Genomic DNA, 23,057 nt, shown 5'->3' on the forward strand with positions numbered 1-23,057 from the left:
ATGGGGGTATTGTTAGAGTTAATACTGTGGGCTCTCATAGAGACTCATTCTCTTGATAAGCAAAAAGATTTGTTTCAGACTATTACCTATAATACCCTCTAAGGACTTCTTTCCATACTCTGCTCAGATAAATTAATACTATATTTAATAGTACTCTTGGTACAAATAAATGAGAACTTGTGGAAACAGGTATAGCTATGGTGAATATAATGAAGAATGAGGTCCTTTGTAATTATTAAATTCAGTTATAAGGATTAATTATTTGTTATACAGTCTTGCTTGATAGTGAGAAAGAAGATAGGCAGTTTTAAGTCTATTTCCAATTTTTTAGTAGATTCTCATCATCTAGTCTAATTAAATGACATATTACTAGTTTTTAATAACCCAGGAAAATGAAATCACAATTGTATAGACTAATGATTTCTTCAACAGTCCTCCCTACTCCCCACCCCTGCCCAGAGAATTAAATATATAACTCTACAAGAAAACAAATTTATTTTTTTAAAAGGAAGCAAACAGTAAGGTAGATGGATGAAATACATACTCAGGCAAACAAAGTGAAATTAAATATTTTTTTAAAAAGCATCTCTCCAAGTACTGTGATTTCTTCTTTTCAAGTATGTCTGCTTTTGTAATTTTACTATTTTCAACTTCTTCCTTTCCTTTCCTTTCCTTTCCTTTCCTTTCCTTTCCTTTCCTTTCCTTTTCCTTCCTTTCTTCCTTTCCTTTCCTTTCCTTTCCTTTCCTTTCCTTTCCTTTCCTTTCCTTTCCTTTCCTTTCCTTTCCTTTCCTTTCCTTTTCCTTTCCTTTCCTTTCCTTTCCTTCCTTTCCTTTCCTTTCCTTTCCTTTCCTTTCCTTTCCTTTCCTTTCCTTTCCTTTCCGATTCCTTTTCCTTTCCTTTCCTTTCCTTTCCTTTCCTTTCCTTTCCTTTCCTTTCCTTTCCTTTCTTTCCTTCTTTCCCCCAAGTAGTCTGTCAGCAAAAGGAAGAATAAGGAGGACTGGAATTTCTAACTTCTTCCTCTTGAAGCAAAGCAATCAGTAGCAGGTTGAAGATTTTAGTTTGGAAAACAAAAACAAACAAACAAAAAAACAACAACACAAAACAAAACAAACAACAACAACAAACAAACAAACAAAAAACAGATATGAACTTTAATTCAGAATGTAGACTTAAAAGGTAGATTTAAAATTTTCCCCAGTTTTGCCTTTGGAGCCTTCTTTTTACTTGCTTACAATTAATGATATTTCATCTGAAATGTCATGCAGAAGGAACTTATAGATCATTTGTACCATTAAACCAAATCAAACAAAATGAAAAACTACTGAACAAAAACAAAACAAAAAAAAAACACCACCAGCACAACCACTACCACCAAAGAAAACATAAGCAACAAACCAAAAGAAAAAGGGAGAGTAGCAGGGGGGAGACAGAGAAACAGACATGCTTTTTTTTTTTAAAAAAAAAAAACATTACTTTCATGGCATGATTTTTCCTGTGCTCTTGTTCTTCTGCAAGTCTTGGGTTATAATGTGTGAAGTGAGCCTAAAAGGCAGCAAGTCCTGTCTAGCTTCAGGGTCAGTTGCATTCTAGAGTGTGAATGTTGTCAGTCAATTTCAAAATAGGGCAGCAGAAAATTCCCAGATAAAAAATCAACCAACCAACCCCTTTAGATCAAAATGAAAATCCCCCCAAATCCTCCTAAATGTCTGGCCTTTCTTACTTGGATAGGACTTAAACTGATTTTTTGTTGCTTTCATTTTCAATCCTAGCCCCTGCCACCCCCCTGAAATCAAGACTAAAGACCTGAACAGGACATATCAGCTGGGAATTAATTAGAGGAGTTTGGACTGGGATATGACAGTCTCAATACTATTATGTTTCTGTGCCTCAGCCTTTACTTCTGTTTCTGCTATGAATATAATTAATACATTGCACCTACTCTTAATAGTGGCAGTAACTCTGGCACAGAGACATTATTGCTTCATGGCCCAAGGAGAACAATCATGCATTTCTGGGCACAGTGTCATCCATCACATAGATTGGCCTTGTCTCTGTGAAGGGGCATTATACAGTCAGTTAAGGCAGTTGTTATCATATGTCTTGTGGGAAAGTGATCATTTTCCAGAAATACATTAGACGCATGGGATTGTGTTTTTTTTTTTTTTTTTTTAATTATTATTTTTTTTTCAGTGCTCCACCACTCTTTCTCTCCCCCAGCTTATTAACCAGAGTACCATTAAGTTATTCCCAGTTTCTACAGAGGCCACAGGGAATCTCTTTTTATGTCTCATAGGCTACATTTTCTTCTTCTGGGACACAGAAGACAGAATATTTGCTTCCTCATGTGGAGCGGCAGCAGCTGCAGAGCACCTGCCCAGCCACAGTACAGAGCAAAGTGGCAAGATCTGGAATAATAATAAAAGAGCAGTCTCTGGACTCCACTTCAATCTCCTTGGCAGTAAATTAGCCAATGGATTCTGAGCCTAATTCCCTGATTTGTCACTTACCAGGTGTGCAGAGAGTGTGTCACTGTAACCTGCCCTGATTTCCCCTGCTACAGCAGCAGTAAGACTCATAATAGAGATGTTCCTGTAAGGAAGCCCCAAAGCGAGGGACTGCTCACCAGGCTGGCACAGTTATGTAAGTGGTTTTGTGTCTGGTTTTATTTGTTTGGTTGGTTTGTTTTGGTTTTGTAACTTTCAGGCAAAAAAAGTAAAAGTCTCCAGCCTAGGAAAGCTTAGTAATGACAACTAAGATCAGAAGCCACTGTTGCTGGTGCAAGGACGCCTGGCAGAAGACTAGAAATTTTAATTGGCAGAATGTAATTTTTTGAGGTAACTAAACCAAATTCCTACTGTACAAAGGGTGGATTGTTGGGATTGTTGGGCCAGAGAGACAGCAGGAGTTACTTTAGCTTTAAAGACTATGGTTAGTGTAGAAAGATATGGGGTGTGGAGAAGTAATGGATGGGTGCTCAGACGGGATGTATCTGCCATCAGTGGAGATAGCACATTAAGAGAAATGGAAGAAACTCTCTTCACTCAGCTTGATCTCCATCTGTCCCCCTTCTCTACTGCTCCCAGTGTGTAAATGCTCAAAGACAGAGCAGGAGTACCTTGCAACCAGGGATTTTTCTGTCTGAAAGATGGTACAGTTGTGGACAAGCACCTTCTACCCAGAGATCCTCACAGCCTGGGTATGTATGATGGTGACAGGAAGACATATGCACATGCATGCACAAGTAAAAGCAGTGGCTGCGTTTCTGTCCCACCTTAATATAGAGAACATTGCTAACTCATGGTCTTACATGTGAGTTAAGAAATTGTTAGAATTACAGCATTTGCATGCAAAATTGTGAGAACATCATGGACAGATGGCTATTTAACTACCAAGATACCCTGGTGATAAGTGCAATACATGTGTCTAGACAGAAGTTGATAGGCAAACTGAGATACTGAGGTAGACAAACTGAGATATTACTTCTCCCAGCCTCAAACAGGGGCTCAACCTTAAAATACTTTCCAATGTATTTCTTCTGTGCCCTTGAGCCAATAACTAGCCCTGAAAATACCTTGCATTTTTAGTAGAAATATATGATCCACAGATTAAAAAAAAAAAAAAGTCTTCTCTTGTTTCTCTTGCTGAACAACTGAATCATTTTTCTTCTCTTAGAAATCTCTTAGAGATTTATTCTTCTGTAGCTCTTGAAATAACTAGAAAGTAGGAACAGCCGTTGAATTCTCTTATATACTAAGGTAATGTTATACTATTCTGTTCATTATTTCTGGCATTTTCTAGTAGAGTCACACAAAAATATGGCCTTTGCTGCTCATCAGAGCAGCACTGATCAACATCTAGCATACATATGCTGCATATGCTATTTCTGATAACAACAGAGAAATTCTCTTGAAGCAACACAGTACAGCACCAACTTGTGTTGCTGTTGCCCTCAGTTAAATGGAACATACAAAACCTGAATTTTAATTTTGAGCTGCATTTTTTTCTTCTTTCTCAAACTCAAGACATGATGAAGAACCCCAAGATTGTGTTTTGAAGGCTAATAGATAAGAAACCAAAGTTGCTCCTCCACGTTTCTCTGAACTAGAAATAACCTGTGGTTTCCAAAGGTCCATACCACAACATCTGCCATGCTTATAAATGTACAAACCATGGAGATGACAGTTCCCCAGATAAACCAAATTTTGGATTCAGATGCCCTCAGAGACTTTTACTTACCAGCCTCTAGAAGGTATTATGTTTGACCAAAGCAAAGAAGTGTTTATTTTTGTCCGTGTTTATTCCCTTCACCACACACATGTAAGCCAGGATAAAAACTCATCACATTGTTCTGATATTTAAAAGAGTACGTCAAATGTTTGCATTTCTAATTCTTTTCTTTTCTTTTTTTCTTTTTTTTTTTTTTTTTTTTTTTGGTTTCTTGTGATGATCTATATGTAGGCTTAGTAGTCAAAGTTTCTTTATATATTTTACATTGTCTATTCTCTGAATGATCTTAAACAGTACTGGGACTAAGGTAACCTGGAAAATTGATTTTGAGATGAAAGGGAAAAAATGAACTGTAAATCAGTCTTCTGTGATCTCTGGTCAAAACAGAGTCTTGCTGAGTGACTTTAAATAACTGGGAAAGGCAGGAACCTTGAGAAATAAGCTTTCAGAGATAGTCTGAAATGTCTCTTCTACTTCATTAATAACTTTTCTAGAGTATTTTCTTGAGTGTTTTTCCTGATATAATCACACAATTGCTTTCAGCCTCTTATTAGGCCTGGCTCAAAACAGATTGCCAAAAAATGGCTAAATAATTACCTTTCACATCCAGCAAAATTTGGTTGAAAATATGTGTTGTTTGTGTTTTAGCATAGCCCAGGAAAGCTCAAGAGTTGTTCTCAGCTGAAGCACAGTATTTCAGAGGTCAACTGCTTAATTTGGTGAATGTCATTGCAACCAGGTTTTTACAGGGGCTACTTCAGGACCATATCCAAGTGCTCGCATGTTAGGATTGCTTCTATAGTACTGATGACCTGAAATTGCCTCCTCTGTTATCAAGCCAGGCTTTTACTTTGGATGAAAATATCTAAATCACAAATCACCATTAATTTAAATTGGAATGACCATAAAGGTAGTTGCCACTTCCTATTCCTAAATTATAATCCTCCTAGGTATTATTCTGTTTATAATGCAGGAGTGAGACTCCCAGATTTTGGTGCATTGACAGGTGTTTAACATATGCACACTGAATTTCTAGCTTTTTCCTCTTCAGATTGTGTTGTGCAGGAAGGGCATATTTGCACCAGAATTTGTTGAATCAAATACACTCAGTCTGCTTAATTATCTATTAAATGGAAAACACACTGCCTTTTGTAAGCTGGCTTTTCTGTTCCATTTTTGTTTAAATCAAGCATCAATTTAGATTAATGAAATTAGCAGGCACACTGCACATTCTACAGACTCACAGGTCATTGTGAAAACTTTTCAGATTCCAAATATACATAATATTCATGCACTGCAGTGGTAACATTATTTATCAGTATGTATAGTATGACTATATGATTGCTATAAAATCAAACTTATTTTGAAGAGTTTGAACATAATGTATTCAGTTAAACTTTTTATCTCCTTGGTACTGATGGTAAATTAAGCAGATACCCATTTGGGCATTCTTTGTGCTGATAGATCAATTTATTGCAATTTGTAAGAAGGTGTAGTCATTAGGTAACAAGATTTTAAAATCACGTTACTGTTTTATTGTTCAGCTCTTCACCTTGGAAGAAGGACAGGTTTTGTACTAAATGAGAATGGAAGTACTGCATCAGTTCTGATTAAACAGTACCTGCACACCAGAGAAAAATGTCAGGCAGAACATTTTCAACGTAGCAAGAGGAGAGCTGTTAGAAAACCTACAGATTAAATACAGGTAGATACATAGCCAGCAATATGGAATGTTCCTCTGAGCCCTATAGAGTCTGTGCTGCCACTGTAGAAAAGAATGGACCTCTGAGATTTCATTGTAATTTGGACATCTTTCCTCATCAACTGCTTTGCCAAAAGGGTGAATGTACAACTCCCTCTGCAGCCCAGAATCTTTACTTCTGGAAGCATTGGAATCACAAGAAAGGATGCTTTTAGCTTTTGATGACTTTGTCATTGGAAGAGATGTTTTGCATCTGAGTCCTTCTTGCCAGTTGCGACTTTTTCATGTCTGTAATGAATTTGGGATTGAAATCATTGTTGTCAGTGCATTAAGGATTCTGATCTCTCTCTCTCTCTCTTTTTTTTTTTTTTTAATTTTCTTTTATTTTTTTCTTCATTTCATTAAGTGTCTCAAGCCAAAGATGGCTCTCTGCCTACTGCTTATTGGAGCCCTCCCCAGACCACCTCATGTTTTTCATAGAGGATTATATTTGTTGATTTGAAAAATACGTATAAAAATAGCTTACGTTCCTCCCCTATCCCCTGTCTTCCTTTACCACATTGTATCCTCTGGCCATCCATTGATTTTTAAGTGTCTGCATGCTAACTTAAATAGTACAGAGAGGATCCCCCTGTTTTTGCTTTACTGTTGAAATGACAGGGTGTTTTTTTTTGCCTCTGAGTACTTTCAGCTGAATTCCATTCCTTTAATTTGTGTTAGCTTTCTCTCATTTTTGAAGTTTTTATTTATATATTTATTTATGTATTTTTTCCAGGAGAAGGGGGTCTCATAAGGTGGAGGTCATAGAATTTGGGCATTTAGAATTTGGGACTTCAGTCCCTGGTTTAGTTGTACAGAGATCCAGGGAAGCAGCTTGTGGATGGAAAATGGAAAGTGGTACTTTGACTGCTCTGGTATGCAACCCATCATCAAGCAACCCACCATATGAACTGAACTTGCATTTATATCAAAATTGTATTGAGTATGTATTCTTGGATTGTAAAGATTTGCCTGTGCAGGATAACAGAGGTATAAACTTAGAGTACATTAGATAAACCATATTACCGCTCTGCAACATCACATATTTAAAATAAAAAGGGCTGATTTAATTTTTCGTAATTCATTTCTGCAGCAAATTAAACTAAAGCAAATTCAGGCCACATTTATTCTGGTCTTTTAATATGGTTCAACTAATTCACTTGAAAGAATAATTCAGATGAATCTTCCCAAGTGTTCCATGTGGACAAGCCATGATGCATGGCACCATGCTGTCAAGTTATCTTCCCTCAGGAGGTTGAACAATATAGTTATGATAATGAACAACAAGTGACTGCATATGGAAAAAAAATATGAGTTAATCAACAGCAGTAGGAGGATTGGTTGCAAAACAGAATCAGATGAGGCAGGAGAAGAGTTATGGGGTATGAACAACCATATTGCTGGGCAAATCTCCCATGCTCTGACCTTTCTCACAACCTAGTTAGTCCTTCAAAACAACTCCTGACATGTGGCTCAGCTAAGAGAAAAAGCTGAGAAAGTAAGGATTTTGTGGCAGATGCTGGAATCGTTATTGTGATCAGAGAAATTTCTTTGTGCGGGAAAAGTAAATAAAATTCAGAGGCTGATCCTGAGTCTCTTTATGGGGTTAGCATCGTGTTGGGGGAAGAGAATAATCTGCAGAGTTTTTAACTGAGTGCTTCAGACATCTCTGCTTCCCTTCATCCTACCAGATTGGGGTGTGAAGAAAACCTCACCTTTTTTGAAACACATAAAAGTACTTTTTCGTGCTTCAACTAAAGGTAGTGAGAATAAATATCCAAAATTTGGATTAAATTTCATGTATTATATTTTGATGTTCATTATAAGAAGAAATGGAAAGTGCATATCTGCACTGAAGTTTTGGTTCAATTCTGATCTTGTCACTTTCCTAAAGTACTGTTTTACTAATGAGTACAATTTCTTCACATTTAGAAATGGTTAACTCTGCTCTGGAGTGGGACCCAATTAAGCACAAATGGGCACTTTTAGAAGAGGAAGCTGCCATTTTGTGAGAAGCTACAAATATAGCCTATCAGAGAAGAACGATATTCAGAATGCTGTCTTTCTTATATTTCTGCTAAATTTTCCTCTAATCTTACAGTTGAGATACCCTAAAAGGAAAAGATGAAGGTTTACAGTAGTTTAGTATCAGAGAAACAGCAGGAGATATACTTGCAGTTAATCTTAGAGAGATGAACGATCAAGATATTTTGTCTTGTATGCTTTGTTTATTCTAAGTGAACCCTTTCTCACTAATCTGTATGATGGATGAAATAAAGGATTTTGTTTATTTACTTATTTGTGCTTCTGTGTAAGTAATGCACAAATTAGGTGTTTCTTTTTGAGCTTATTCTCTTCTCACAAAGGACAAACAATATAGGATTAGAAGGGTTGTCAAACCTTTCTGCATCATTGTAAGCTGCCTGCTGGGGAGAGCCAGGAGTGTGGAAGATATATCTGATTGTGGGATCTTTTGTTATAGATCAGCAGAAGGCCATTTCTTGCAGTAGAAGTCCAATTACCTAATCCTGTTTGTAGGATTGAAAGGGCTTTTAGTTTGCACAGGTTTTCTGGGTGAGTGTAAGTGTCTACTTCCTAACAACTCATGGCAATAAATGAAATGGAAGAGCAAGACTTAAGCTGGCTTTTAAATACCATGTAGCTGTAGATACATCTTAGTAGCTGGATAATAAAGGAGTATGCTTTCCCTTGGAGCCATATGTAACAATGTAAGAACACAAGACAAAGCTACCTCCACGTGTAATGCCAAAAATATCAGCTTAGAGTCCCCAGGCTTTAGGTCTATGACAACTACAAAGAAATTCCTTCCTTTTGCATCTACAGTTTTCCTCTCCTTGTGCTCTGTGTGGATGGGTTCTTATACATACACAGAACAATGTGATGCTATTCTTTATAGCTAGGGCATATAAACCAAAGTTAATTGCCCTTCTTGAAGAAGGCAAATTATTTTCATTAAAGAATTCACACAAAGAAGCAGTTATGCAGATCATCCTCTGTAACTTAAACAGCCAAAAGAACAAGACAGAAATGAAATAATGTATGGAGGAGATAGAATGTCCCCTTCTTTGATGTTAACACATATTTCTTTTTCAAAACAAAAGGAATTTATGCAGAGGAAAAAACCTCAAGAACTAGGCTAACACTATTAACCACATCCCCACCCTCTGCTTTTTACATGTTTATTTGTTTATTTATTTATTTCATGCAAAAAATATCATTTTTCTCTCCTTTCCATCAGAGTAAATAGTTGCATTTGTTTTTTTCCTTTTCTACAGCCTGGTTATGGTGAATTGAAACAGTCTTAATAAGAGTGGCAGCCAAAACGAAAAGCATTTACAAAGGATAATTATTGCTTAGGTTATGAATATCAACTTTCTATTGACGTGTAAAAATTGCATCTTACAGAGATATTATAAGCATTGTCATTTACAATGAAGCATGACAGAACAGATTGTACTTTCAGCTGCCTGTAGAATCAAATCATATGAGCCATTCATTCTTTACAGAGAAACATGAAATAGTAAGTTCAAAGGGTTCAGATTTCTATTCAGAATTAGTGTTATTCCCCTTCCTGATGTGTATTGCAACACTAGCTTGACGAACTAGAATATAGGAACCAGAGGTGGGAAATGTAAAGTTCTCTGGGTACTGTAAGAACTTCCAATTCCCCATGCAATTTTTATCTCTCAGCCTTATTTCATTAATAATATCTCTGCTAGGTAAGTGGGTTGCAAACTTCTGGAATACTTCCTCCAACAAGAGATTGAGATCTTAGATCTGAAATAACATTTCTATTTTGAATGACAGCAGCAGTGGCAACCTCAAAGTCCTAAGGGATCAAGAGAATAAAGTTGCATACATAGCCTTTTGCTTCAGTCAGAAATAATGAAAATGTAATTCATATACTACATTTTGTACAGATGGTATTCTGATATTCCTTTTGTATCAAAAGTAAAATACCAATACATTTCTCCTGACCTAGGTTACAGAATTTTTTACTGAATTTTTTACTGTTTACATAAATACCAAACTTATTGCATCTATATAGGTGTTCATTAAGACTATTATTAAGAAAGAAATGCTGAACGTTGTCATCTGTAGCAATTACACATAAAGTTTGTCATAATGTTTATTACCTATCTTTGTCTAAGGCATTATTCTCTGTGTGCTGTGGTCCATAAGGCATTATAACATTGACTATGATGCCAAGAAAAAATCTCGCAGAAAATGTATAGGCTTGTATATGACCACAAGTTAAAGTAATAATTGAACATTCAAAGCAGGGCCTAATTTTGATTTGAAGTGAGAAGCAAGATGACAGTATTTATTAAAATGGTCTGTGTTTTCCTTTCTGAAAACTTATACGATCTTTCAAATGAAAGTTAAGAAATACTGGGTTTAGTCCACTTGTATTATTTACTTGTATTTACTTCCCCTATTACAGCATATTTTAACATTTCACAATCTTAAAATTTAATATGAAAGGTGAGGAAGTGACCTTTGGAAATGAGAATCTGATGCACAGTAAAGAAGGGTTGTTTACTTGCTACCACATAAATCTTCAGAAAGCAATGAAATCAGGTCTCTAGTCCAGTTCTCCATCTGCTAGACAATTGCTCTGTATCATTTTTTGCTCTGTATCATCACATTTGACAAAGTGACGTGCTTGGTGGATGAGGGAAAGGCTGTGGATGTGGTCTACCTTGACTTCAGCGAGGCTTTTGACACCATTTCCCACAGCATTCTCCTCAAGAAACTGGCTGCTTGTGGCTTGGACTGGCGTACGCTTCGTTGGGTTAGAAACTGGCTGGATGGCCAGGCCCAAAGAGTCGTGGTGAATGGAGTCAAGTCCAGTTGGAGGCCGGTCACTAGTGGCATTCCCCAGGGCTCGGTGCTGGGGCTGGTCCTCTTTAATATCTTCATCGATGATCTGGACGAGAGCATTGAGTGCACCCTCAGCAAGTTTGCAGATGACACCAAGTTAGGTGTGTGTGTCGATCTGCTCGAGGGTAGGAAGACTCTGCAGGAGGATCTGGATAGGCTGCACTGATGGGCTGAGGTCAACTGCATGAAGTTCAACAAGGCCGAGTGCCATGTCCTGTACCTGGGGCGCAATAACCCCAAGCAGAGCTACAGGCTGGGAGATGAGTGGTTGGAAAGCTGCCTGGTGGAGAAGGACCTGGGAGTATTGGTTGATAGTGGGCTGAATATGAGCCAGCAGTGTGCTCAGGTGGCCAAGGAGACCAACGGCATCCTGGCTTGCATAAGAAACAGTGTGGCCAGCAGGGATGGATGAAGTGGTCCTTTACCTCATCAAGGACTAGCATAGATGCTCTACAAGTCTATACAGAAACTATACTGAAACATGGTAAGCTTGTGCCATCTCCCAGTACATCTCTTCTTAACACTTACTGTAAAAATGATGTGCTCTTCAGAGATTTTATCCAACCATGCTACCATAGGGCTTGATTTTTTAGTTGGGTAAAAAAAAATCTTTCTGGACATTTCTTTCAGAAATGATGGGATCTGTTATAGAGTATTAATATTTACTCCCCATTTCTTTCCTTTACCTTGGTTTTGCATGGTACACCAGAAGAAAAAGTACAGACCAAATGAAATGAACAAAGGAGAAGAGAATGGTAGAAAGCAGAACAAAGACACAAAAGCTAAGCCAGGAATACAGTAGATGCAAAGAAGTTATAAAAGTGCACATAAGCTGTTATGGACAATATTTTAGTGACAAATCCATGATTAACAAGTAATATTTCCATTTCCTGGCCCACTTTAGTCCTGAACGTGAATACAGAAGTAAATAAGAAAGATGAAAGTCTCTTCTTGCTCTTCAATCTTGACATCAAAAGACTAGAAGCTACTTCTTGAGCTTCTCTCAACAGGATGGAGTTCAAAGGGCAGCAGTACACTTAACATTAAAGGAAACAGTCCGTTGGATTGTTGATCACACTTTCAGGTGACAAGCACTTTCATCTGACATTTATTTTGATGATGTTTTCATGGCTGGCTTTTTGAAACCTTGCAGACCTGGAAAAGGATATGTAGAAGTTTGTGTCTTATTTATTTATTTATTTTCCAGAATCACTGGTCTTTTTATCCATTATTCAGAATTCAATCCTGCCAGCCTTTGGGCAGCTTTGGGGTCTTTAGATGTCCAAAGGACAGAAAACAAAACAAAACAAACAAACAAAAACCAACACAAGGATTTAAGAATATTCTTGCTGTCTGTGTTTGTGTTCCTGACTTTTAGGTTTTGGATATTTTTCTTAGTTAGGATGTATCTTTGCCATCTCAATAATATTTCCGCTTAACAGCTATCTGTAAAAATTTTACCTCCGACAACTGGGGGACTCCAAGTAAGTCTGTGTGCAAAATTGAGCAAGACTATTCTCCCTGCAATGGCCATGTGCCATGGGAGGTACTCATATCCTGAGGGTGGAGGATACTGGGATCATAGAATCACAGCATATCTAAGGGGAAGGGACCTTCCAGGATCATTGAGTCCAACTCCTGGGTCCCCAAAGGACCATCTCTCCCCCCAAAAAATCAGATCATGTGTTTGATAGCATTGTCCAAACACTTCTTGAACTCTAAAAGGCTCAGTGCCATGACCACTTACTTCCCTGGGGAGCCTGTTCCAGTGTCTGACCACCCTTTTGGTGAAAAAACTTTTCCTTATACTCAGCCTGAACCTCCCCTGTTGCAGCTTCATGCCATTCCCTTGGGTCCTGTCTCTGGTCACCAAAAAGAAGACTTTAGTGCTTGCCCCTCTGCTTCCTCCTCATAAGGAAGTTGTAGACTGTGATGAGGTCTCCCCTCAGTCTCCTTTTCTCCAAGCTGGACAATCCAAATGGCCTCATATGTTTTCCCCTCCAGATTCTTTACCATCTTTGTTGCCCTCCTTTGGACACTCTCTAATGGTTTTACATCTTATACCGTGGTGCCCAAAACTTCACACAGTGCTCAAAGAGAGACCGCACCAGCACAGAGTAGAGGGGGACAATTACTTCCCTTGACCAGTCAGCAGTGCCATTCTTGATACACCAAAGACCTTCTGGCCGCCAAGGCACACTGCTGGCTCATGTTCAGCTTGCTGTTGATCAAAACCCCCAGATCACTTTCTGAGGAGCTGCTATCCAGCATCTTGTGCTCAAGTCTGGATGTATAACCAGGGTTGCCCCTTCACAGGTGCAGAAACTGGCACTTACTCTTGTTAAACTTCATATTGTTGGTGATTGCCCAGCTCTCTAATTTGTCCAGATCTCTCTGCAAGGCCTCACCACTCTCAATGGAGTCAACAGCTCCACCCAATTAGTTATTGTCCACAAAATTTCTCAAAAAATCTTCCAAGTCCTTCATCCAAATTGTTTATGGAAACATTGAAAGAGGACTGGTCCTAAAATGGAGCCCTGGGGAACCCCGCTAGTGTCAGGTTTCCAGCCTGATGTAACCTCATTTACAAGAGCCCTCTGGCCTGACCCATCAGCCAATTTTTCACCCTTTTTATTATGCTTTTATTTAATTATATTTTATCCAGGGATCCCCAAGATAGGCTGTTTCTTTCTTGGTGTAGTATTTTATCGTGATGTGAGGACTGGCCTGGGAGATGTAACTTTTTTTTTTTTTTTTTTAATCTGAACTCTGTTTTTAAATGTTCTTCTAATATGTTTGAGTGGATTCAAAAGCTGTGATCTCAATACTATAAGGGGTGGCAAATGTTTTATTGTATTCTGTATGTCACACATATATTTCATATTTTCTCTACTTTATTAGCCATAATTTCAGAGTTTGCCATTTTAGCTGTGGAACAAAGAGGATCTGCTTTATTTCCTGGATAATTTATTTCTCTTTTCCTCTTCATCACATGTATTCTTCTGTAAATATGGCCTTTTACCTTTACCTTCTACCTGTCCAAAGTCTTTAGGGAACAATCACTGATCTGTGAAGTTCTTGCAGTGAATATATCTCCTCCAGTTTGTATTTCCATTAAATTTTTTTAACCGATATATGCTAGGCTGTGTCAGTGCCACATTTCACTTTCTTTAGGATGTTTACTGTCTTTGTATTCTTTAGATTATGTTGGAAGAAAAAAAAATCAATTTCTTTCTAATGAAACAGCATGTTATAGGAAATTGTTTTTGATATAATTGTGTTGTTTGTTTTTTAGCACAATTTATCACTGAGGGAATAGATGGTTACTGAGTTGCTGAAAGTCTTAAGCATGTGAAGAACAACATAAATTACCTGCTTGAAAAACATCAGTGAGACAAGACGATTAGTTGGAGTAAAAGTGTCTGCTTTGATAAATTAAGGTTGAACAATTTCAGAAAAGAATTGGTTGTCTAATTCCATTCCCAGCTGCATGTATAAATCTAGAGTGCATCAGTAACATCAGTGGTATAAATCTACATTTCCACTGCACACTTAGAATGCCAATGGTCACTGCAGGATTAAGTACAGCAGCAATTGAACCCATGGGAGATGTCCTGTCTATCACTCTGTAATTTTGGTATTTGATTTGTTGACATTAGAAATTTTGAAGCTCTGAACACAGATTTTTCCTACTAAGCCTGGTAGTTTTGAAGGTAGAAGAAATTAAGTCAAGTCAAAGGAAACATTTCAATACTAGAAATAATGCTTTTGAATTACCGTATGATCTCCCTTTTACTCTTTAACTGTAGGTTGACAGATTTTTTCTAGTTGAAAAGTGATATGCTGGAGTTTTTGGGGAACATGTAAATATTAACATGATTAAAGCACTGAAAATTTGAGTAGCAAATTTCAATTCTTTATGTTGGGAAGGTTTTAACTATGAGAACTTTTTCTCCATGTTGGTTACAAGAATGGCTGCTGTACATACAAAAATCAATGCAAATTAAAATTAAAGCTTCCATTATAAGAAGATCAAATACTTTATCCTGTAGGTGTAACACTCTTTTTCTCCTCTTTCAATTGTTAGTTAAGAAGATGTTCACTGCTGTCTTCTCACATATTTTCTGTACATTATTTGATATAAAAAGTATCTCATACACTTTGTGTTAGGGGGCCATATTATCCTGGCCTCCCAAATGACTTTCCTTTCTGGTAAGGTACTTATTGTGGCCATGTTGTACCCATAATCTATCCTCTTTGCTTTTTCCAAGCCACGTGAAATGGCCAGAACACAACATGGAAATGGCCCTCAGAACCCAGAAACAGAATTTTGAAAGTAATTGTAAATAATGGAAATGCAATTCTTGATGTTTGGGGTTGGACTTAAAGAAAATTCAGATCCAAAAAAGATTGGGGCACTTGTGCTCTCTGACAGTTTGGATCATGAGACCTGCCTACATTCTACTACATCAGCCTTATTAAACAGACAGTTCAGCTCACAGGTGATATAGAGCTTCAACAGCTTTGTCTGTGGGTGCACTTTAGATGATTCAGGACCTGCTGCCATGGAGTGACTTGGTACCTGGGGAGGTACACAAGCCAGCTCTGAATGTTCTAGCCTAGCTACCTGATACAATCCAGTGTGTTTATCCTGTGATTTTTTCTTACAGAAAGCTGCAGGGAGCTTCTCCTAGTACTTGACACTTTATTATAAACCTACTCAAGTATGATTTTGCAGCTAATGGTCTGTTTTAAGCAGGAGTTGAGCTTGATATGAGCGTCAAAGTGCAGGTATTAGATCTTGTGTGGAGGAACTGGTGGCACAACCCAGATGTGTTGGTGAAAAAGACACTCTTCAAAACAAATCCCAAGATCCCATTATAGTATATTTTTTCCTATCCTCTCTGACTAGCTCATAATTCCTGCCCATATTCCCAAGCATGAAATTTAACTTGCTATTACATAGTCCCATTCAGCAGTAATGATGCTGAATTCTCTTTATGGTGGTGGTTAAAATGAAAAGGAATATAAATGTAAATTACTGAAACAGCTTGATCAAAGCTGAAATATGCTTTAAAATAATTTTAAACTTCTCATGACATATAAATTGAACACCTTTAACTTGGATTTTGTGTTCCATCTTTGATTCCTTTTTCAGTGTTGAACATTAAGCTTAATTAAGTTTTGTGTTTATGTTCAACACTGAAAAAGAAATCAATAATAAAAAAAATCAAATCCTAAATTAAACTACATCTCCAGTAAATTATGAAAATGCAGAAATATTGAATTACTCACAACCTGTTGCATATGGACCTACCTTCTGATTGCACTCAAGTTTGTTGTATTTTATTTTATGGAAGAAAGGCAGTTTTGACAGAGAGATAATTATACTTCTAGGAAGTCATTGGAATATATAAAAATGTGCAACATGGAAAAACATTGCCCTGAAAGTTGTTAACCTTGGTGTTTTACAATGAGAATGAATGGGTGAATTAATATTTTTCTTTATCCCAAAACTGTATTGAGACAGGAAATCAATATATTAAAGTTTACACCTTACACATTTATTTGTGAGTCAATGATAGCCTTAGATTTGTAATAATCCATCTTAATCCATAAAGCATAATCCATAGCCTACTTAGAACTTCATTGTTTTGGGTGGTCTGTGGATGGGGCACTTTGTTACTTTCTTTTTTATGCATTACTTCTGTCAAAGGAATTGAGTTCTTTGGAGCAATCTTAAGAGACTTTCTTAAGAGCTTTCTCAAGAGACTTAACTGGAGCCTCTCCTGTTCAGTGTTGCTTTCAACCAGTTTTGCCTGACTGAAAAGTAATGAAGATTTTTTTTTTTTTTAATATTTATTTTAACTTATACTTTAAAAATCATGTCTCTAAAACACACTAGGCACTTTGAATCTGGAGTCACAAGGGCAGATAGCAACAGGAAGTATAAGTAAATCAAAATCCTCATTTTGCTGTATCATATTAGCTCTACTGCCCAGCATCCTTCCCCCTTTGATTCATTTTTGAGTAATTATTTCAAACCAAAACTTTGCGACAATGAAACAAAAACTTGAAAGTTTAGCTTCTGTTTCTTTCATGGAAATGTCAAATACTCTCATTGCATTGTAGTCTTGCATAGCAAAACACACCTGTGAATAAAATATGAGAGACGTTTTTTTGAAACAAAGGCCATCCCAAACTGAGCAAAGTAGATACTTTAAAATCTGCATCAAATGTTCCTGAGAGGAGAAAATGAGATGCTGAGGAGCAGTCTGTGCAAAATTTTGCTCATGTCATGTAGATCTCTGCTTACTCTAATAGCTCATTTGCTGTTTCGGGAAAAATATAAGAAGAAATGGGCTTTAACACAGCAAATGAGTTTCTTCTCTTCCAGGGCTCACTGTGTAGTGTAGGTAGCACTTTGTGTGATTTGAACTGGTCACTTTTTGAACAACCTGTTTGTAGCTTATTGAAAAAGTGTTTCAAAGCTGGTTTCTTCCTGCTCTACACTCTTATATATATATATAAATAAATATATATATACACCTATATGTATATGTATATTTACTGCCATTTTAGATGCTAATGTCATTGTTACTTTCAGTCTCCCTGCAAAAACATATACCCGAATCTCAATAAGTTTGGGTCTAGGGAAGTGGAAAGGTGACATTAGAATGGCATACCTGCTACCAACACTATAAAACAGGACAAAGATCAGACAAAGATCACTGTGGTGGGAAGATGATGGAGGGAAACATTGTTTTCCAAATGGCTTCAAAGCTAATTGCCTCAAGCCAGAGTGAGTTCACTCAAAATCTGCATTGAAAATAGTGGAGCTTCTTGAACAAGAGAGGCAAAGAGGGCTTCATACTGTATATTCAAAACATCCATAAATGTAAGCTTTGGTAGAAATTAACAGGAAGGTTGTCATAAGTAGACGTTTTGTTTCTACAAGATTTGTATCCAGGCATTTGGCTACTGTAAATCAGTGTAGTTCTATTGGAATTAATGTTTTCAATGGAGTTATGCTGATTAACATCAGCTGTAGATCTGACTCAACATCGCCTTTCAAAGAAACAGTGATCTAGCTAAGTATTTAACTTTCCATTACTAAGTATCCACATTAAAGGGATAGAGTTACCATGAGTTACCAAATGGTACAGTTACCATAAAAATGGTAACTCTACCATGAAAATCACATCCTGGAAAAAAGTTAACAGGAAATATCTCTCCATGAGCCATTTCTTTCTGCCTTTTGGGCAGAATTTTTGGGCAGAAATTTTGCTACATGTACCCCAATACTCTTCCAAAGAAGAAAAGTACCCCACATATCTATCATTTTTATCACATAGGAAAAACAACCAAGCAAACAAAATCTAGTCTTCCCCTTTTCTCAAAAAATGTACATGCAATAAGCCCTCCCTAGGTTGAGCTTCCTTAAAAAAAGACTGTTGGTTAAAAAGATTTAAGACAATTTTGAAAAGTTTTCCTTTAACTGACAGACTTTTCAGACCACAGACTGTTTAATGTACAATCTAGATGTTGTGAAGGTCTTTTTATCAGAATTTGAAAAGTTGGTTTCTTCAAAGCTGACAAACACAATACTGCTTTGCAATCGAGTAGTTTTTTGGGCCAGATCCAAATCCTTCTTTAACTTAAGTAATGAAAGAATAATTACTTTTATTTATTTATTTATTTATTTATTTTATTTATTTTTAACCCTGTGGACTGTCTTCAGCTTGTAAATTTTCTCAAGCAAAATGAGCTTCAGTGTTATAAAAGAGCATGGAAAAGATGGGCAGATGTAGAGCAATATCCTCCTACCAGAAAATCTGTGGGTGGAAGACAAAACCTGAGGAGCTATGGGAAACTTACTTTCCAGGTTTCTGATTCTTATTCTCTTCACTGGAATGGCTTTTGGGCAAAAACTATAGGTTTCAAATTAGAACCTCAAATAAAAAGGTCTATCTGGTGTTCAAGTATTTGAAACACAAATCCTCAAAACCCAGCTGCCTCTACAGTTGTGGTGGCACATGAAATTCATAAGAGTCTCTTTATGTTAGTTATTTTATTTGTATTAAAGTAAACCTTGGCCTATTGAAGTAAGCCTAGGGCTACTCCTGTTATGCCCATAAATGTGTTGAATAAATACCTCCATTTGGTGGGAGGGAAATATTTCTTTGTCTTTCTCATACTGATGGTTGTGCATGTTGCTTCATTATGAGAACTATGCATTGCACACCCCCAAGACAGAGAGGGAGGCCTACATTCTAGTTGTGCCTGACTAGTGTATATTCAGTAAACTAAAATTGCTCTTTTTGTGGAAGAAAAGATAAATATGAGTGGAAGAACAGTTTGTGGAGCCCAACTGAGAGAAAGTGACTAAGCAGTTGCCCCTCGCTACAAGAAGGACATCGAGGTGCTTGAGCGGGTCCAAAGAAGGGCGACGAAGCTGGTGAGGGGCCTGGAGAACAAGTCCTACGAGGAGCGGCTGAGGGAGCTGGGCTTGTTCAGCCTGGAGAAGAGGAGGCTCAGGGGCGACCTTATCGCTCTCTACAGGTACCTTAAAGGAGGCTGTAGAGAGGTGGGGGTTGGCCTGTTCTCCCACGTGCCTGGTGACAGGACGAGAGGGAACAGGCTAAAGTTGCGCCAGGGGAGTTTTAGGTTAGATGTTAGGAAGAGCTTCTTTACTGAAAGGGTTGTGAGGCATTGGAACAGGCTGCCCAGGGAGGTGGTGGAGTCACCATCCCTGGAAGTCTTCAAAAGCCGTTTAGATGTAGAGCTTAGGGATATGGTTTAGTGGGGACTGTTAGTGTTAGGTTAGAGGTTGGACTCGATGATCTTGAGGTCTCTTCCAACCTAGAAATTCTGTGATTCTGTGATTCTGTGATTCAGTGCAGAGGAACTGCACTTAAACTTACTGTGTAGGAAGCCTGACCACTTATCCTTCACTGAAGTACAAGTCCCTAAAAGTTTATTGCTATGACATGAGCACCTTCAGGAGCACAGACAAGCCTTAGTCTCTAAATACTTTGAATCGTTCTGAGCCATGGTTATTGGGAAGTGTGAACTGCCTAATAAGGTCTCTGCCTTCTAGGAGGACAGTTTGTTAGCTTATCTTTATCTTCCTTATCAAATATATTCCTTGAGGTGATGTTCTTTGTTGGTTGAGAGAAGTCCATTTTGTTCACCTGGGCAATGGATAATATGTCTAAGACAGGAGATGCTGCAGGGCTGGAATTTCTGCTCTCATAGAGCCAGACAACTGTCCCAAAGTCAGTGTGAAAGGTTTGATGGGATCCTCAGGTAGAAGAGGTTGTGCCTGTTTCATCCCTGTCTGTTCTTTTAAAGAATTGCAAAGAACAATGCAAAATAATGTTCTTTCAGTGGGATTTTTTTTTTTTTTTTGGTGTGTGAGCTTTTAAATTTTATTGTACTTGTGAAAGTTTTTATGTCTCAGTGGGTGATAACTTTCTGTACTGAAACTTACCTTTAGGATACAGGGTGTATAAACTTGCCTCAAAATTCATTCTTGAGTTTCAGGTAGACTCTTATCTATGGCCTGTAAAACAAAGGCTAATCGAGCACAGATCCTGTTTGAATATGTAAATATATTATAATATGTGCATTTTAGATTTAACTAATATGTATATATATAGGTAAATAGACAAGCTTGGCAATAAGAGGAGAATGTGACCTATGGTGACATTTTTAATAGTAGTCTTTACCATAATAAAAACTGATGTATATGTCCGCATATAAAGTGGGTCTCCTGAGATGGTTTCTGCCTAGATCACATTTCAATCTTTCATTTAATCTCACCCTCCTTTCTTAGGGAGGAGTTTTTAATCTCCTGCTGAGTAAATGCTAAGGGTCTGATGTAATTCAGGAAGTTTTATGCCTAATGTGTGATGGATAAACAAGGTTGCTGAGTGCAACAGCTAACTTGGGAATTTTTAGTTTTGCTTCTTTGCTTTCAGGTTTCACTCCAGGAGGTAATATTAAAATCAGTGCCACAGTAGATGAAGGTAGCTTAGAAAGCAAACCAAATGCTTGTCTTTTGTTTACAGTCCTTCATAACCTCCTTTTTGAAATGAGTGAAGTGAAGTAGTGAAAGAAGTGAAGCATTTCCCCAGAACTATAATGTGGAGAAAACCTCATGTTTTGGCTCTTATTTTTTCCTGTCATCTTATTTTCATTATTATTATTGTTATTGTTTATTTTATTTATGCACCATCTGCTTTAAGAGTATTAGAGCAACTGTTGGTGACTGAAATTTGTCTGAAGTTTTGACTTCCAACATTTCAGAGTTAAATGCATCATAAGGATAAATATTGTATTTACTGAAAAATCTGTTTCCGAATGGTAAGGTCACCTAGCTTCAATAGATCACCTGCTTTCTTTCTTTGCATTTTTTTCCCTCCTTCTTCTTTGTATACCATAAAGACATATAAGCAAGAAATGTCAGTCATATCCCATTGATGCAGTAACTGCTATGAAGTTTATTTTGATAGGAAGCTTGTCAAAAAAATATATTATAAATTTTACTATCTAAGGACTTTGTGTGATCTAGCTGAAAGTCAGTTGCTATATAAAATACAATAAGCAAAGGTAAACTGTTTTAATATTAGTCTAGCTGCTGCAATTAACTGTTAGTTCAATAAAAGAAAAAAAAATACTAAGTTTTATGTAGCATAATTTATGCTGAACAGAGAAATGTTGGAAGGCATCTGTTACATATTTTGACTACAGAATTTTCAATTATGCAGATGTGAAATCAAGTTTAGTAGGCTACTATGGTAAACAGGTGGAATTATAAGGTCTGGCAAATGGCATGATGAGAGATGACAACCCTTTAATAACAATGAGTATTATAGAGTTAGACAAGTCCCCTTGGTGAGAATGCTATTATTAAGAAACAACTCTAATCCTTTACTAGAGAGTATATTTTTGTAACAGTATTGGTAATATTTATGGCTACTTTAATCCTTCCCTTAAAGTGCTTTGTAAATAGTAGTTGTATAATTCCTGTGACAGTCCTGTGGGGCTGGTGTTTCTTAATCCAGTTTTACAAATGGCAGTGATGAAAGATTACAAAAAACAAACAAACCAACAAACAAAAACCAACTTTTTTTTGGACCCCGCAAAACAGATCCATTTTTGCTCCAATGTGAGAATGGAACTGAATTTCTGAGAGAGAAATTACCATGTTTCAAGTCAAGGAATACAACTGGTCAAGCTAGTTTTTGAATGAGAAAACATTTTTTTTTTCTTAAAAAACAGTTTTTGTAACTGTTATATTTTATAGCATCTGCACTATTTTTTAAATACATATTAAAATTAAAAATGTCTGGGTTGTTATTTGCTGGAGATTAGGGTTTGGGTAAATTTCTACATATTTGTAAGTATTGCATCTCCCTTTCTTTCTTCCTCTCTCTGTCTCCCTTTGTTTCTTTCCTCCCATAGATAAAACAATTTCATGAAAAATAGGTCTTTAAAAGTCATAGAAATCAGAGCTCTGTTAAGATTTCTGATTATTATTATAAGATTTTTGTGTCTCATAAAGAATGATACTGTTCATTCACAGCAGTGAACTACTTATTTCTGAGAAAAATGAAATAGTTTTAGGTCATACTGCTGCTTTACACATAGCAATAATGAAGATTGCTTTAGTATTCGTTGTTCCCATTGGTATGCACCACCACAGCTGATACTCAGAAATTATATGGGTCCTCATCTATAACTTTTCTCAATTATTATTAGTCCCAGTTGCTTCTCAATGATTCTTCAGCACATACAAATAAGCACTTAGGTTTTTGCAAAATGAGGGTCTTAATATGTAACTGCATATGATAGTCTTGTACCGGCCTCCTGAAGAAAAATAAATCATTCATAAGCACAGAGCTCATTAATATTTTCTGGAGTCCTTTCACCGTGGTTTGGTCACTATTGCTAATTTGTTATGATTGTGGGAACATTTCAAAAGCCTATGTATTTTATTTTGTCTGAATGACTCCATGAGATCCTGGTTATTTTATATTACCTTGACTGTCACAAACAGAATCAGACACATATAAAATTATGTAAACATAAATGTCAATAAAATAAATTATTCTATTTTTGTAGATGTTCTTCATCTGGATTGAATTTGATTGTAGATACTTGTCTCCATGCATAATG

Source organism: Anas acuta, chromosome 2 (genome assembly GCF_963932015.1).
Source record: "Anas acuta chromosome 2, bAnaAcu1.1, whole genome shotgun sequence".
Taxonomy (NCBI): Eukaryota; Metazoa; Chordata; class Aves; order Anseriformes; family Anatidae; genus Anas; species Anas acuta.